Below are 18,480 nucleotides of genomic sequence, written 5' to 3' on the forward strand. Positions count from 1 at the left end.
TTTCTTTCTTTCTTTCTTTCTTTCTTTCTTTCTTTCTTTCTTTCTTTTTTCTTTCTTTCTTGTTATGAATGTCTAAACCATATTTCACTATTAATAGCAAAAAAACACTTATTGACAAGGTCTAGATGTTCTGTAATTGTCTGTAACTTCCTTGTCTAATACATATGACCTCTGGCCTCAGTGATTCCTTCTATGATGCTGTTTTGATAGAAGTGTGCTATGATATTAGAGTCAAAATTGAATGATAAATAAAAGCTATTTCTATTAATTGATTGTGTCATCTAATTATAAAAATACCCATAGCTCTTTTCACCCATCTGTAACACTATAATGGGGTACATTAATAGAAAACTGCATCACAGACATAGGTAAGTCAAAGGTATACATATTAGGTAATTCCATCATGCTTACACATTTGTAAACTTCTGTTAAGGTCATACTTTGAACATTGCCTCATTTCAGTCTAAAACTTTTTTATGCACGACTTTGAGGGGCTGGTGGTAGAGCTTTATAAGGGCATAGTATATGGCTTAGCTACTCCCAGCTGTTTTCAATTTCTTTTTTTTTTTGCTATTATAAACAATGCTGTAATGAGCATTGTTGTCCAGACCTTGTGGATTTTGCAAGAATAAAATGAGTGGCCCATATGAGGCTCTTTACTGAATACTCATTGATGTTCAAGATGTCTCCTTTCTCAACACTTTCTTTCCCTCCACCTTCTTTTCCATATCTTTAACATATTTTTATTCACTTTTAAAATTTAAAAGTTTTCACTGGGCGCAGTGGCACAAGCCTGTAATCCCAGCACTCAGGGAGGCAGAGGCAGGTGGAGCACTGTGAATTTGAGGCCAGCCTGGTCTATGAAGTGAGTCCAGGACAGCCAAGGCTACACAGAGAAACCCTATCTCAAATAAACAAAAAAAAATCATTTATTAGTATTAATATGTGTGTGTGCGCGTGTGATTGTGTTAGTGTGGGTATTTGCACCATGGCATGCCTGTGAGTTCGAAGGACAATTTTCAGAAAACAGTTCTTTCCTCCCACCATGGAATCCAGCCATTGAACACTGGTTAACAGGTTTATATGGCAATTATTTCTACCCACTGAGCCATCTCGCCAGTCTATTTTATTTTATTTTATCTTATTTTATTTTATTTTTTGCACTTTAACAATAAAGCACTAGTATCATGACTACTTACATCCACAAATTCTGAGAGTTTGCTATAGGGCCACCAGCTGATTTTCTAACTCTTATTTTACTTCATTAAAACTTGATTGTTGTTGCGGATGGGGCTCCGCTACCTAAGGACACATTCGTGCAGGTGTTTAATGCATGCAGAGCATATCCTGCCCTCATGCCCTCTGCCAGCCCCTTGCTCCCTCCACTCTGCAGTCTCCAGTTGCCTTTGTCACTCTGCAGTTTGCGTCTGCTTTCACGTCATGTTTGCATGCATAATAGGAATCCACACAAAATCTAGGGAATGGCTCAATTCACTTCATGACTGTCTCCAGTTACAGCTGTTTTCCTGTGAATGGCACTTCATTTCTTTTTTTTTTTTTTTTTTGGTGTATATACCATGGTTTCCCGACCCATTTCTCTCTTGTTGGAAACCTGGGTTGTTTCCATAACTGAGATGTTGTGAACAGTGCATCATTCTCTTTAGATGTGCAAGTGTCTTTGTGTTGTGTTGACTTTGAGGTGTTAAGTACTTAGGATGATGTAGCCGATGGTATGGTAGATATATTTGTAATTTTTCTGAGGTGCTTTCCATACCGATTTCCCTACTGGCTAGACATATTTATATTGTTGTCTGTTTGTTTTTGTTTTTATTTCTTCAGAATGTGAAGTGGTTTTTACTCCATGTTAAGCGCTATGATGTGATCCTGCTTGCTGACTGGGTGGTGAGGCTCCACCAGCCTCTGCCTTGATCTTAGCTCAGGTTCAAGTCTGAGACGGTGAGAAGGAGCGTGCACGGCAGACAGTTATCTGTGGGTAAGATGGCGGAGAGAGGACAGGTTGCCACAGTAAGTCTCTGCTGGCTTCTGGTCACCCAGCTTAACCCATCCAAGGATCATTCCAGCTGGTTCCCGAGTGAATTCAAATGACAGTATGTTAGCCATTCCATTTGCCTTAGAGGTCTAGAATTATGTGTTTCATGAAAGAGGAAACCCAAACTCCGACCTATTCATGAAGTCCACTTGATTTTGTTGTATGTATTAAATTCAGAGAATTGGACCTATGCTTCCCACCCCTCCTTCCTTCCTTTTCTTTCTATGCTGAGATAAAAAAACCCAGGGCCTTAGGCATGGTAGGCAAGCTATGATCACCTAACCTGCTCCCCTTTGTGACTTAAAGTTTACCTCTTCCTTGCAACTGAAACCCAGTCCCGATCCCGAAATTGTTTGGTTAAAGTCTTACACCCTAGTCTTGCTCCTCTTGCTCCTTATCCCTGGGGGAAATACAGTCTGCGTCTAGCCTTTTGTCCCATGTGGAAGCACACTATTGTTGGTCTGTGTTGCCATTGAGGCTTCTGCTTGCTCTCCCACTCACATGAGCTAACTCCCCCCGGGGGTACACAGTATTTCACACCACAGCTGTATTTTCCATTTCTTTTTGATGTTTTAGCTGTGTCTCTTCTTACAGCATGGACCCCGGGGCTAAGTCCACTGTCGGAGTCCAGCCCATCCTTCCTTGAATCGGTTGCTCTTCCTGGCCTTGGTTAGCACTGCCCGGTTCTCTGCCTGCTAATGAAGCAACACCCTCTGCTGTGCTCTGGCTATGGCACGGTCATGAAGAGAAGCAGCTGGAAAGATGTATGTTAAATACACCTGGCTCCTATGGGAATCACAGAGCTAAAGTGTTCCCACCCTCCATGGCCACCCTTTCACAGGTGAACCTGACTGAGTTTTTTTTGATTATGTGTTTGCCTGACCTGATCAGAGAGTTTGGTCAGGAGTTTCTGTTGACACTTTCTTTCACTTTGGGTAAACTTTAAACATGGCTTATCACAACTCTGACACATCAGAAAGGCCACATTGGCCCCTCCTGCGTCCTACCGCTTTCCTTTATGAGAAAGAAAGAAAAGGGATAAAGGCATCTGCGTTTTGTGGATGAGAAGCAGGCTGATGGCTAGAAGCTTTCTGGTGACGAGTCTGGGCTGCTTTGAGTTATAACCGCTATGGAAATGGTCCTTACTTTTCTCCCCATCTTCACAGTTATTTTACTTCTTCTAGGGTATGTGTTCCTCCAGGAGATGACAGCAAGGTGTTTTAAGCCCTAGAACAGGAGTCTGTATCTTCCTGAGGTGGTTCAGACTTGAAGAGGAATGTTCAAGTGCTATAGGGCTGTCTGGTCTCTGGATTAGAACTCCTTAAAGGTTCAGCTTCCTACACAGGGCACACATTCTCTCTCCCTCCTCCCCTGTGTGTGTGCACGCACATGTATGTGCATGTGTTCACGTGTATGCAAATGCCTCCTGTGCCAGACAGAGGGAAACCTGGGTGCCGTGCCTCACGATGCCACCCACCTTGCTATTTTGAGAGAGGATCTCTCACTGACCTAGAAGTTGTTGCAAAGGATAATCATCCTCTTGTCCCTGCCTCCCCTGCTTTGGAATTACAAGCACGAGCTACCATGGCTGTTTCATTTGTCCAGGTGTGTTCTAGAGATTGAACTCAGAGACCTATGTTTGAGCAGCAATCAGCTTACCAACCGAGCCATCCTCCAGCCTGGAAATTTAGTTTATAGCATCCTGCAACAGCAATCATTGGTCTGTGTACATGGCCAGGATAATCCACTTTGGGCTTAGTCTTCAAAGTTAACATCTTTTCCCTAAGTCCTTCCACACTGCCCAATTATAGACCACTGAAAGTAAAAGTAGAAAATGCCATCTACTTTTCACACTAAGGTTTATGTGAGTGATTTGCCCACCTGGGATGTGGCTAGACTGTGGGGTAGAAGGTTCGATAAAGCCCAGCATTTGCCTTCAGAAATTCAGTCTCAATATCTAAGTGTATAAAAAAGATACTCAAAGCAGGTCTCCTACTAACAATGAATTGTAGCCTGGTAGGTGAGGAGCCGTTATTGATTACAATAATAATAATGACGATGATAGAAATATCTTATGTGCCTTGAATGCATTCTTGGAGTGATTGACATGAGCTAGCTCATTTATCCTCCCAGGCACCTTAAAGTTGGTGAATACTCTAAGGTACCATCCTCCTTCTAATACTTTTCTGTTTTTTTTTTTTAATTTTTAATTATGAGTATGTGTTTGTGCCTCTGTCTAGGCATGTGGGCATGAGTGCAAGTATCCAGGGAGGCCAGAGTCATCAGATTCCTCTGAAGCTGCGACTGCAGGTCCTTGTGAGCCCCCCGACCCGGGTGCTGGGATCCAAACTCAGGTCCTCTGCAAGAACACTATGTGCTCTTAGCCAGCGAGTCACAGAGACACAGAGACACATTGCTCAGGACCACACAGCTCAGGAGGACAACCAAGATACATACATGCTTTATCCTTTAAGTCTGCAGCTTCTTCTGTCAAGTTTTGTGTTTTCTGATTTTTTTTTTTTTAATTTGGCAAGGACCAGATGTAAGTTAGAGAGAAATGACGCATGAGAAAGTCCGGACTCCCTTGTAAGTGACTCATTTTCAGTGCAGGCTTTCTTCAAGTATGTGAGGGAGGAAAGAAGAAGCAGCTGAACATATTGGCTGCACCTGCAACTTACTGTATGAGAGTTCACAGTCAACTGGAGCTTGCTGTTAAAATGATAAGGTCCTATGCTTTTGCTTTTAGCAGGTGACAAAAAAAAAAAAAAAAATCAATGGGTTGTAATTACGGGACCTTGAGATTTGATGTTGTACCAGACAATAATGAGAATCCACTTATGTTATGACAACCGCAGATTAGTAATTTATCTCTCGCCAAATGGCAGGGTGGTTTATGGTGTTGCTGGTTTGTTACCTCTTACAGAAGGCGCAGATAATGTGTCAGATTGCCCCATGAGTAATAGCCTGGTTTTATGATGCAGGATAAATCAATCACACAGACGTCTTGTGTTGCCTTAATGAGGTTAGGTCAGCCGGCGCGGAGCTTGGGAAAATGTTGTTGGTCAACAGCCTACAAGTGCTGACATGGGACCCTTGTGGGGCTGAGCTTGGACTGAGTCCTCCGCACTTTGCCTGCAGGTGGGTGGTAAAGGTGGAGGCTTCGCTTTAGGAATTCTCTCTCAAGAAGTTAAGAGTTCTATGATAAAATTGGAGTTGCAGAGAGTCTTTGGAAGTTAATAGGTGAGGAGTTAAATCAATAAAATCAATAGGAACCAAATGAAAAACAACATGCTTTTAAGCTGACAAGTCTTGCCATTCCCCTGAGCAATCGTGGTTGTGTTTGGAAGAGCCGGTCCACAGAGGAGAGATAGATTACAGAGTATCACAGTGGCAGATGACCTCCAGAGCAGTGTTCGGAACATTCGGGTGCCCTCGTTAGGGCACAGGTAGCTGTTTCAGCATGTTCTTCAGTGACTCCCTCTCTCTCTACCTTCCGTTGTTGCTCGGTGCATTGTTGGCGAGGGAAGACTTTGCCGTTTGCTCTTGCCCTTTCCCTAGATGAGTTAGGAACCTCCTCTGATCTCCCTCAGACATTTGCCAGTGAGAAAAGAAAAGTTCTCAGGAACTTCTCACCAGAGAACACACTCACAACCAAATGTCCATTGGAGCTACCCTATCTCCCTTTCTCTGTGCGAGCTATCCACGAGAACACGACACACCAATGGTTCAAGTGTCCACATGGGTTGTATTGGGAGAGCTATAAGAGAAAGCAGAGTCGGAGAAGTTTAGGATGGTCCAGTATTTAGGTTTACTCTTTCTGTGTCAGCTCTGTCTTGCCTTTGTAGATGCAGCCATGATCACTAAGGACATTGAAATTAAGCTTGAGAAGAGTTTTCCCCAGCTAAGGCTGTGTGTGTTTTTCATTTCATGCTAGACGCTTTGTCCTTTCTATGCGGAGACTTAGACTGTCCAGCTGTAGCAAACACTTTAAAATGTGTTAGTAGCCTGGCCCAGTGGCACACGCCTGAAATCCCAGCACCCAGGGAGGCAGAGGCAGGCAGTTCTCTGTGAGTTTAAGGCCAGCCTGGTCTATTAAGAGAGTCCAGGACAGCCAAGGCTACACAGAGAAATCCCTTCTCAAAACAATAACAACAACAACAATAACAAACAAATGCATGTGTTCGTAATGGAGCAGAAGGTGACAGAAGAGACTTAAGAGAGCGTTTCCCAACAGGAGTTGTGCTATTGCATCAGTCAGGTCTGGCTGGGTTGTGGTGTGGGAACCAACAACCCCACAGTAAGTTTTAACCTTTTACTGTAAACACAAGGAGAGCTATACAAACTCAGCAGCGGCCACCTGGCTTAACAGAGATGGAGCAGTCTCCTAACCACCTCTCAGTCTGAACACAGCTCAGGCAGGCACCCTAGAAACCCTGTTAGACAGTCTGCTGTGCTTTGTACGTGAACCATCCCCTCCAAGGCTCATGTGGTTTGCACACTCGATATCCAGATGGTGGCGCTGTTTTGGAACGTTTAGCAGGCGGAGCCTAGTTAGAGGAAGTAGTTTGCTCAACGGGGTGGGCCTTATGGGTTATAACACAGGGTGGATCTGAACGAAGCTCTTTGCTTCCTGGTCGCCCGCCACGGTGATGATGTAGTCAGTCACCTCATGCTGCTGTTGCCACAACCACAAGACACTCCCACCCCCATGATGCCCCACCATGGTGGACTGCATCCCTGTAGTCTGTTACTAAAGCAACCTCCTTTATGTTGTTTCTATTAGGTACTTGGTCACAATGTCATCAAAGTAATTAAAACATATTCTGTCCCTTCTCTTCCTTCAAAACTATTTACTTTCCTCACTTTTGTAGTTTCACCCCTCAAATCCAAATGGTTTAAGGCCATTAAAGAAGCACATTAAAAAATCAGTATGACTCTATCACCAGAAGCTGAATTTTATTCATTTGTCATTATTATCTTTATTCTAGGCCAGACACTGTCAGAACTTCCTGGGAACATTGCACAGGGAATGTTCTGGGTAAACACATTCGAATTCTTTGGGAGTGATATGATGCTGTTACTTTAAAATTCTATTTTATTTTGGTTTCTTATGCCTCTTCCTCCCTATTCCATCCCAATCCCTTTCAACACCCCATCAGCAGGTAGAAGGGAGATGAGGTACAATTCTCTTGGCTACTTCTGCAGGTTAGGGCCGTCAGGTTCCTTGGGGGAAGCCCAATCTTCCTTTCAGGAGATCTCTGATTTCTTCTCACTCTGCATCAACAGCAACAAGGAACAGCAGGGTTGGGTGGGGAACATCCACAGCCTTCTTTTTCCTTGGAGCCCTTTTTCTCTCTCTGGGCTCTGGCATTTATTTTCTTTCTGGAGTCCTCAGATTTAAACTATCTGCAGCTGGCAAAGGGCCCCTCTCAGAGCCCTGCACCAGGGAAATAGTTTACTGCTACAGACACTGAATCAGTCCCATATCCTACACTTGGGATTAAAACAAAAACATGTTTACATTCACAACAGAGATACTCATACTTTTGTTTATACTTTGTTGGTCAAATGGCCACAAGGAGATTCCAGAGCCCAAATGTGTAATTCTACAATATTTCCAGAAGGGGAAATTGAGGAGGTACCAAGAATCAATGTTCTTGGGAGAACGAACCGAACTAATATTTAATTTAAAGTTTTAAGGGAGTGCCTGGAGATATCTTACTATTCACTGAGAGCTTCTAATTATGAAAACTGTTTAAACATTTTCTCTTTAGGTAAGATAGTCAAGAGAGACAGAGATTTCCTCCAATCACAGTCTAAGATGGGGCAGAGAATAGGGGTGACTTACATGGTCTGACCCAATATTAGCTACTTTTGCATTGCTGTGTCCTAGACTATCTGACAGAAAGAAGTTGAAGTAGGAATGATTGGTTTTGACTCACCATTCCGGAGGGATTGCAGTCCATCATAGCAGGGAAGACAAAGCAGGTGTGTACACTGCCTCATTCATGGTGGTGGAGCTGTTCAGGCTAGGTGGACCTGGAAGTAAAAGGGCAGAAGGTAAAAGGAAGTAGAGGTCTGGCTAAAACCTTCAAAGGGCTTTCTTTGTTTTCTCACTTCTGCCAGCCAGGCTCCACCTCCTAAGCAGCACTTCTAGTCTGGGACCCAATGCTCAGGACATGATCTGCGGGGGCTGATGTTTCACTCTGAACCCATAATAGAACCCATGTGTAGACACGAAGAAACAGAGCTCTGGGACATCCTTTCGTAGCATCTTGAGGTCTTCCTATTTCCACTCCATGGTTTGAGCTGGGGAGTGGAGGGAGGGAAAGGAAAGGAAAATGAGATAACCCACTTAGATACCTTTGTGGTTTCTACTTCTTCGTAGTTATTATTTCATGATGTTGGTCTTTTCCCCCTAGTTTGGATGACAAGAAAGTGATTCATGTTCAAGGGGAGGGACCTCATCCCCCATTTCATCGATAGTACAACTGTCAAAAAGCCCATCCTTATAAACACTGACCTGGCAAATGAGACCAAGCCTCCACATGGAAAATCAAAGTTAGTACCTGGCAGCGAGTTGAAAAGATGGTTTGAATCAGAGGCAGAGACAGCTCATGGATTTTGGGGTGGGGGTCTTGGGGGCTGTCTGCACCATCATGCCAAGATGGCTGGGAACTTGGGCCAGTGACTTTCCATTCTGAGGAGGAGGCAGGGCCTGTCTGTAGTGGAAGCCAGAACATGGCAGCTCTCTGGTTTAAATTCGACTCCTCAGAGGGTCCTCCAAGCTAATTGGGAAGGAGCAGGCTATGTTTTCTTCCCTGCCTAATAACAGGGGAGAATTGCTTACAGCCCCTGGACTTTATTAGGGTGAATTTGACATTGTTTTGTTGGACACAGGCTCCATCCAGGGTCCAGGGAGCTAATCTCTCACACCTGTTTGGCGTTGTTAAGGAGCCAGGGGGCCTCCCGGCCTATTTGCTATTGGTTATTACAGAGACGGGTACAAGGAGAAGGAAGGCAAGCAACCAAAGAAACATTGTCATTTCTCTCCTCATTCCTAACTCTAAAACTCAAGTGGTTAAGGTGATACAAATATAAATGAGTATGATGTCTGCATACAGTTCAGATCTACAAAAGGACTGGGGTTCTAAACATTCAGTCAGTAACTATCATAATACTGTCCAGTGCTTACAAGAGAGCCAAGCAGGGTTCTTATACTTTGGGAGCTAACTTTTGAAAAAAAATATTTTTATGTTGTGTGTGTGTGTGTGTGTGTGTGTGTGTGTGTACATGTGAGTGGGGCATCAAAGGAAGCCAGAGGCATCAGGATAGCCCTGGAACTGGAGTTAAGGGTGGTTGTGAGTCACCTGATATGAGTTCTATGAGCCAAACTGGAGTTCTCTGCAAATGCAGTACGTGCTCTTAACTGCTGAGCCATCTCTCTGGTCCCCACTTTAGGAGTTTATATGTTAGTCCATCCCAGGAAAATATTGGAGCATCTTTCATAGTTCTAGGAGGCAGGGACTTTGAGGAAAAGGGGTTTCCCCTGGCTCCTGGCCTTGCTCTTTGTACTCCACTGGTGTGAATTACAACCCCATAGAGGTTATTGTGTAAGTTGAGAGAATTCGGCCTTTTATCATTCGGGGGACAGTTTACCCTCAACATTGCTGCTAAAATAATGGCTGGTAGAGCCTGAGTGGAAGACAAAGTGTATCCCATCCACCTTGGGCAGAATGGAAAGACAAATGCAGGGCCTTGGCAGTCCTGCACAAACACTCTCTCTTCAATTACGTGGCCCCTGACAGATGAGCCCGGTTTTAGGGTTCGTCTCTGAGTCAGGGCCAAGTTAATCTGCATACAGTCAGGGTCCCACAGCAAACCAAAAATGTGAAGACCCAGTAGGGAGCTAGTACGTTATGAACTCGGAACCCCGCAGGGGACTGGTAGTAGGTGAGGGATTGCCACCTCCCTTCTTGAAAAAGCTCAGAAATGGCTTCTGTCTTCCCCATCTAGGAATCTACAGGTGGCATCCTGCCTTGGTCCTCTGGGCACCTGTATTTGGGTCCCTGGTGGCCTTGGCGGGCCTGACAGAACAGCAGACTTTCTTTGTCAGGACCTGGGGATTGTCCCATGTGGAGGGCAGCAGTCAGAGGGAAGGGTGGAAAGGGGGCTAAGGGGCCAAGTGGTTGAGAACCTGCTTTGGGAAGGTGACCATGGGAGTCAGAGGCCTCAATCCTGCACCCTCTCTCTGTTTGTTTGTTTGTTCTGTTTTTTCACGAGTCACAAATCCAACAATAGCACTTTAATGAAGAATTTTAAGACAGAGAGTGTGCTATCTAAGAATGACGTCCCAACTATCAGCCCTCGGAGCCCCACTAGGTGATGACTGTATGCTAAAGAACTGGCTTAGACCTCAGTTTCCTGTTGGAAACAGGCAAAGCTTGAGAGACTCAACTGACTTCAAACCTCTGTGACCAGAGGTTATAATTATGGGAGCACTTATGCCAAAAGAATATGGTGACACAGTTGACAGGAAGGCACACACCGCTGAAGGGCACAGAGCTCCGTTTGCCCTTGCAAGCACCATTCACACGACCATGACCTCGAATCTACCTGTTTGCTCTTCTTTGTAGAAGGAATGGTTGCCACCTTATCTCTTTTTCCACAGGTACTACTGTGCAGGCCCCTCTGTGCTTCCCTTTTGTTAGTTTGGGACCAGTTGCAGGAGATGCTAAGAGTGCTCCAGGTGTCAGGAGCACGCTCACGCTCATATGCAACCATATGTGCTCTAGTGCTTTGGTGATTCGTTGAAAGCCCCTGTGAGCAGTCAACAGAGGTATCTAGCCATTCTCTTCTCCGTAACCCCATCCAATCACAGAAAATAGCCCCCTGTTCTGAGAGCTGTATTCTGCTGTTACATACAAGCTTTTGATTGAAAAACCAAAGTTCTGGTGTTGTAAATAAAAGCAATACAATGTAAGAAGGACGAGGGCCCAGACTGCTGTCAAGAGCAGAGGACCTGTGTGGTCTGCTTAATAACAAGGCTTTCTTCCAGGTGAGGTGGCACACGCCTGTAATCCCTGCACTCCAGGAGGCAGAGGCAGGCAGATCTCTGTGAGTTCCTGGCCAGCCTCTTTACAACGTGAGTCCAGGAGAGTCAAGGCTGCACAGAGAAACCCTGTCTTGCAACGAAACAAAACAAAACAAAACAAAACAAAAGAATAACATGGCTTTTGGGTCTTTGCTCTATAAAGTGCCTGTTTGCCCAAATTCGGGCCTAAGAAAGATGGAACTTTCTGGAGGCTCTGCTTCCAAAGGAGACTCATTTAAGAATAGATGGCTTTTGTGTGCTTTGTATGTGTGTGCCTATATGTGCATGTCATGTGTGCACAGATGCATGTGTGTGTGTGCAGATTTGAGGAAAGCCTTGCTGTCTTCTACCCCATCTCTCTTTCTCTCCTTCTTTTCTTGAAATGTAAAACCCCAAGTAGGCTAGGGGGGCATCAGCCCACCTGTTCCTCTCCAGTGCTGGGACTACACTAAGGGAGTATTTTGACCAGGAACTTGCTGGCTACAGAGGCTGGCAGGGGACCCTCAGGAATCTGCCCATCTGGGATGGCAGGAGGCCGAGAACCTTAGCCATCCTCTACCATGCGAGTCTGGGTAAACTTTATTTTCTCGTCCATGAAATGGGAACCCTCTCGAGCTTGTGTTGCCTATCAGGTCTCAACAAAGCTGATCTGCCAACACTCACGAGTTTTCTTTGGAAACCATGAACCTGTGCAGACATGTGACAGACAGAAGGTTGAGGTTTTTTTTTTTTTTTTTTTTTTTTTTGCCTTCCTTATGGCCATCCCCACACAATAGCAGGGTGGGCAGAAAAAAGTCAAGCCGCACCCTCCTGATCCCCGCTGCCCTCCCTCAGTGTTCTGTGCCATGCCCCTATTGGGGAAACACTAAAGAATGTACTTAACTATGCCTCCACGTGCCTGAACACATCCTCCATCATTGGAACGACTTCCTTTCTTCGTGGGTAATTATGTTACTGGTCAGCGGTTGTTGGCAAACGGTTGGCTCCTAGTTCCCTTAAAAGCCATGTACATAAGTTCATTACAAGTTAGACGGATATGAAGGATGCGCCACAAGCTGCCAATAACTACGGACTGTGCAGGGTCCTTTATTGCAAATTCCGCTTGGTTGGTTGATTCTCACAAGAACTCTTTGTTGGTATTTTTCTTGGACAGCAGAGGAAACGGTCTAGTGACAACGCCAGTGTTGGTTGCCATTTTTATTTTCATTGGGGAACAAGAAGAGAGAATGACGATAGCCATCGGAGTTTCGTTCCTTACTCAGTGGTGTGGGACAGTTGTTCTCCCAGTCTGGGATAGGCTTTGAGTCCTAGACAAACATTTTTAAAAAATTTTTATTGTGCAGCCCGTGATATCAGCAATGATCCCTACAACACATACAAATGCAGTGTTTTTGTTTTTTTTTTTTAAATCAGAATTGTTGCTTTCTGCACTGCTGTCTTATGTCTGGATGATTTCAAAGCCACAAATGAAAGCACTTTCAGCTTCTCCTGGCATTTCACATCATTGCCCATTTGGAAAATTTGTGGATGCACGTATGTGTCTGCATATATGTATATGAACGAACACATGTGAGCTTGTGGATATGTTTATGTATGGGTGTATGTGTGCCCTGGTATACATGTGCACATGTGTGCGTGTGTATGTAGAGGCCAGAGCTCAACAATCAGGTGTTATTCTTCAAACCTCACTCACCTTATTTTGGGGGACAGTGTCTATCACCGACGACAAGGCTGGCTGGCTCCGGAGCTCCAGGGATCCACCTGCTCCCAGATCCCCAGTTGGTTCTACAAGTGTATGCCACCATGCCTGGCTTTTTAAATGTGGGGGTGAGGGACCAAAGTCAGGGCCTCATGCTTTAACAGCAGCGCCTCATCTCCGGAGCTCCTCTCCAGCCCCACGCTGGCCCCTTTAAGGTGAATGTGTGACAGTGTTGACTATCAGAATGGGAAATAGAGAAAATAAATACTGTCAGGACAGAAGCAGAATAAGATAATAGCATGACCTTGTGAAAGAACAGGGGGAGATGAATTCACCATTTATCTAGTTGTAAGTTGATAGAATTTCATTTTGAACAGTGCTGTGCTTAATAATCTGCTCCAGAGGCTCCTCCAAATGTTTCCATCTGCTCCAGGGAGTGGGCGGAGCTCTGCCCAGCTCATCTCTGTGGTTGTTTTTCTCTTTCTCCAGATCTGGGATTTTTTCAGTGTTCAAAGAGCCGTGGGGGTGAACGTGTCTCTGTGTTACACACCGAGGACTCGGTGACATGGTTCCTGTCTCATGGAGCTTACCACCTTCTTGAAAAACAAATAAATAAGCGGTGACTCAGAGCAGTTTCCAGAATGCGTCTTCGCTTTCTTTTTATGAGACACGCATGCAGGCTTGGCTTCGGCTTCCGCGTTGCCCTCTCAGCCTGGCCTTCACTTCCAGTTTTCCATCTAAACACTCTTTCCGTGTTTGTGTATTCATGTGTGTGTGGAGGCCAGAGGTCAACCTTAGGTGTCTTCCTTTTTTTTCCTTCTGTTTTTTTTGAGACAGGGTCTCTCACTGAATCAGGCACTTGTTGATAACCTTGTCAATCGTCCTGTCTCCAATCCCCCACTACCGGATTGCAGATGCACTGGCCTAGGCCAGCCTTTCCTCATGTAAAAGAGAACCAGTCGATGTAAACGCCTTCCTGCGTGCGCAGACGCTCCACGCACTCTCTTTTTCAGCGCCGGAACTTATTCTTGATGCTCTTCTCCTCTTTCATGGGCGGGTACTCATTTGAGATCCCGAACGAAATGAGTTCACGTGTAAAAAAAACTTTAAAATTCTTGTTACAAGCAGATTGGGCGTCATTTGGAGACACCTTTCTCGATTCTTGGCTCCCCCTCCTCCCCCCTCGCAGATCAGGGATTGCCGAGCCATGGTGAGACCCCTAGCGTAGGAGAAGATGTAGGAATGAGAGAGGATTGATCGTTTTGTCCAGAAGTGAACGCCCATGGTGTGCGTGGGCCGCGTGCGTGGGGACCCATGCACAAAAAAGGCCTCCGCGCCTTAGCAGAGATTGTTCAATGCAGAGGCTTAGCGGTGGACTCTGTCATCATGCCTAATATCTCCTAGAATGACTTGGAAAACTTTAATTACGCCAGGGTCGTATTTTCGGCTCTCGATAGCTTTTGAACTCTCGGAGAGTTGGGGGAGGGGCTGCCCCAAGCTTGGGCTTTTTCTAAAGAGCCTTTGTCTCTCTGCTCAGGTATTAGGTTGGTGGTGCAACAATCCCAGGTACCTTCGGTTCACTTTTCTCCACTCCACCCCCACCCCGTAAGCACCATCTTGGCCCTGAATGTGAGCCAGTGTTCTCCTGACCTACCATCCTGCACAGGGGACCGAGGAAGAATGGGCCACAGGAATGCACACAGAACAGAGCCAAATTGTTCAAGCTGCGTGAAGAAGAAAGAAAAAAAAAAAATGGGAGAGGGGTGGGGAGGGAGAAGAAGAAAAGATTCCCTTGTCGGGTCAATTTCTCTGGAGATATTTGGAGGATAACACAGTAATTTTTAGGAGGGGGGAGCAAAAATGAGAGAGCCGAGTTTTATCGGCACAGTGGCGTACACAGAAAGGTGACATTTGAGAGAACAATTGTGAGGTTGTTTAGCCTCATTTGCTGCTATGAATGAAGCTTAAGAAAAGGTGTCTTTGGGCCGCTCCTAACAGCCATCTTCATCATTCCTGCTCACCCTCTCTCTCTTTCTCAGTTCCCTTATGAAATAAGGGCACGCAGGTAATAAACAAAGCACTATAAAAGATCAGATTGAGGTATTCTGTAGGCTCATTCAATGTCTGGAGCACGGGTTGGCCGCTCCACCTCGGGTACTCCGAAGCCGCGTGGAGACTGGGGGATGGTGGTGGGGTGGCCCTAGACCCCTCTCCATGTCTGCAACCTTGGCGAACTTAAAAAGGATCATACCCTTGATGAGCTACACCATACCAGATGGCCAAGGGACAGAGAAAACAGTGGCAGGGCAGACCCCCTTGGATTTGCCCACGTGGAGTTTGGACATTTACCTGATTTCTTTGTCAAGCCTTGGGCCTGATCCAGGTGAGTAGGAGCCGAGGTTCAGAGATGTCTGACTGCTGGATCTGACTTCCCCTCAGCTTTGACAGAGGGTCCTGTTTGTGGTCCTCTTTTCCACTCTTTTTTGCTCTGGGTCAGACAGGGACCTGAAGCACCTACCTACTGCTGATGTTGCAAAGGGGTTGCACATACGGATAGGAATGGCGGGACACAGGAAAACTGGGTGGGAGCGTTTGCTTTTGAGGGGTGCTCTACAATGGAGAATTCTTCTGCCCAGGGCCAAGCTGCTTGCGACTGTCCTTTCTAGCCTGACCCCTGCCTTCTCTCTTTACCTCCTCTGCGATTTTCCTCTGCCTTCGGTCTGTATGATTCAACGAAAGGCATAAAGGAGGAAGGTGTAACAGTATTTGAAAAAAAAAAAAAAAAAGCAGGATCTAAGCACGTAGTGGTGGGCACTGCTAGTGGATTTGGTTTCCTATAGCATGTGGGTAAGGCAGGGTCCTTATCTAGAAACTTCATCCACGTACAGTTGCTGATGAGCTGGGCTCCCTATAGGCCTGGCCTATAACGAGGAAAAGGGGAATCCTGGAGTTCGGGGGGACTCTTTGTAAAAGCCTTTTGCTGTTCTTTGTTCTGTTCCTTTTTTTTTTTCTGGATTATAATAAACATCCCTGGATTTGTGCCTTGTAATAGACATGAATGAAGTCACCCCAGTTTTGCAGAGAGAAATACTGGACCTGTCCCTGTGCCGTGTTTGGGTGGGGGTACCTGGTTGAATGTCACACACATGCTTAAAAGATTAACTCGACAAAGCCTCGAATTGCCTGGATCACTTATAGACGCTGTAATTATATGGGCACTTAGCTCTAGATATCCAGGAGAAAACTGTCCTAGCAGCAATCCATCTTTTCACCAGTGTGCGACAGAAAAAAATTGTTCAATATATCGTCTAGGAGACTACATTTTCTTACCTTTAAATGGCACATTTTGTTTTGGGATTTTTTTTTTTGTCTTTTCTGAATGATCTGTTTATTAATTTGTGAAACTGTTGAGTGCAAAATTTTGTGAATATAGTTTAAGTATAGAAGTCATTTGTGGTTCTATTTATCTTTCCATTTATGTAAAACTTTGGACTTCCCAGGTGAGAAACAGGTTCCCCCACACACTCCAGTGTGTGTGTGTGTGTGTGTGTGTGTGTGTGTGTGTGTTTTGTAGCACATCCCTAAGAATATAAACTATGAATGTTATATATATAAATGATTTACCATTTGTTCACATGAGTGCATGAATACAAAACAGTCACTCTATCAAGTCACTAAACTGTGATTTAGTGACTTAAAGTCAGGCTCTGGCTCCTTCCAGAGCCAGCTCTGAGAGCCCATTGCCTGAGAAATGAGGCCAGACGCTGCAAAGGCATGGCACTAATTCGCAGAAACGGGGCTGTGTTCACAGCTCCATAGACGCTGCAGTTCGTACCGCCTCGAGGTCTTCTCAGTCACGAATCACACATGCTCAGACATTTCCCTCACTTTCTATAGCACAGAGAATCATCTTTTTATTTGCTCAGCTTTGAGCATAGTTTCTTTTTCTCTGCCTTGAGTTTTCTAAGTTGCGCGGATTTCTCTGGAACTAAAAAGCTTCTCATAGGATAGTCAGAGAGACGACTCAAACCTCTGACACCGAGTTGTATCTGGAACATTGTAGAGTTCTAGCCACTCTTTTAATGCCCGAGGGAAACCTGAAGAGTTCCCAGAACCGTTGTTACTGATTTATGAAGCATGTACTTCTATGTTTGTTTGCATACATACCTGATTTCTTGAGTGCAAATTTCAGATTTTCTTCCAATCAACAAATGTTTTTCTTAATGTCTCAGTTAATTTATCAGTGGTTAGTATTTGGTGAATCAATTGACTGATTTAGTATTAGTCAAATACCTTTGCATTTTTTTTTTTTTAAATCTTCTAGTGTCACCCACAGTTAGTCTGTTTTCCCTAGGTAGGTCGCCTGCTATAAATGTTTTCTCTCAGGATGTATCTTGACACACACACAGGCATGTAAATAGGTGAATGTCAAGTCTTAGAATAGAATAGAATTTATTTTTCTGTAACTCCTGATGAGAAGCTTAGAATGGCCAGGGGAACTATTGGTTGCCCATGGGGCTAAGGGACTATTACTCCTTTGAGGCTAAAAGGAGAGAAAATATAATCAACACTAATGCAAATTACAATCTATGGCTATGTTATAAAAAGTAGTTTTCCTATTTGATGCGGGGTGAAGAGATTGCCGGGGATGTCCGGCCCTGGGACTTTGCCCCTTACAGGCTCATGGGGGCATAGGGACCCGCAGCTCAGCTTAGACACACGCATTGTTCACTGTTTCTTTCTGTGCTTATTAGCCTTGCGGGTCAGGGCAGCCTTACCCGCTGGCCCAGAAGCCTTTGGAAACAACACGGCAAAATTTAGAAGAACACATAGTCTTGTGTTTGGGATTTTTAAGAGACTCCGAGGCGACTTGGTGCTCAGGAGGATTTGAGAGTAGTTTGGCTTATAGCCATTAATGTTGGCTAGTAATTGCACTAATCTTTTCTTGGGGGGGGGCTTGTGTGGGCATTCCCCCCCTGTCCCTCAGTCCTCCAGTTAGGGAACAATAGGGACATTGTATTTCTGCACTGTTCCGTAAGATGGGCCCGGGGCTGCTCCTGGGTGGATAAGGTCTTCGGTGGATGACCCGCTAGGCATTAACTCCCAGCCATCATTAAGGAACCGGAGAGCTCAGTATTACAGCCTCAGCCGGATGAGAGGAAAATGTTTCATCCGATGAGGCATCTCAACAGCAGGGGAGTTGGGGTTATCAGATCCAGAGACCCTTGGGGGTGGGGAGCGTTCAGCAGCAGGTGCAGTGCTTACCGGAGGACAATGGGAGGCTACACACCCGGTAAGACTGTTCTGCCCTCTTAGGAACAGAAACCAAAACCAGGCAGAGAAACATCAAGTGGAGATGCCTCTGCAAAAATGAGCCAGCCGTGAACTTATGTGGGAAACTTATTTACCTTTGCTATAAGAGTTTGAATTGTCAGCCTTTCCTCGAGGTGTTAAAACAGTCTGCAAGGGTACACTAAGGTGATTTAGATGTTCCTGTGTGTGGCTGAAGAAAGCTATAACAGCTCGCCACCGTAGCACAAACTTACTTAAAACATCATGAAATATTTTTGATCTTGCAATTATTATTATTATTATTTTATTATTGTTAGTGTGTGACTGAAATGTGAGCTTCTCTAG

Source organism: Meriones unguiculatus, chromosome 7 (genome assembly GCF_030254825.1).
Source record: "Meriones unguiculatus strain TT.TT164.6M chromosome 7, Bangor_MerUng_6.1, whole genome shotgun sequence".
NCBI classification, from domain to species: Eukaryota; Metazoa; Chordata; class Mammalia; order Rodentia; family Muridae; genus Meriones; species Meriones unguiculatus.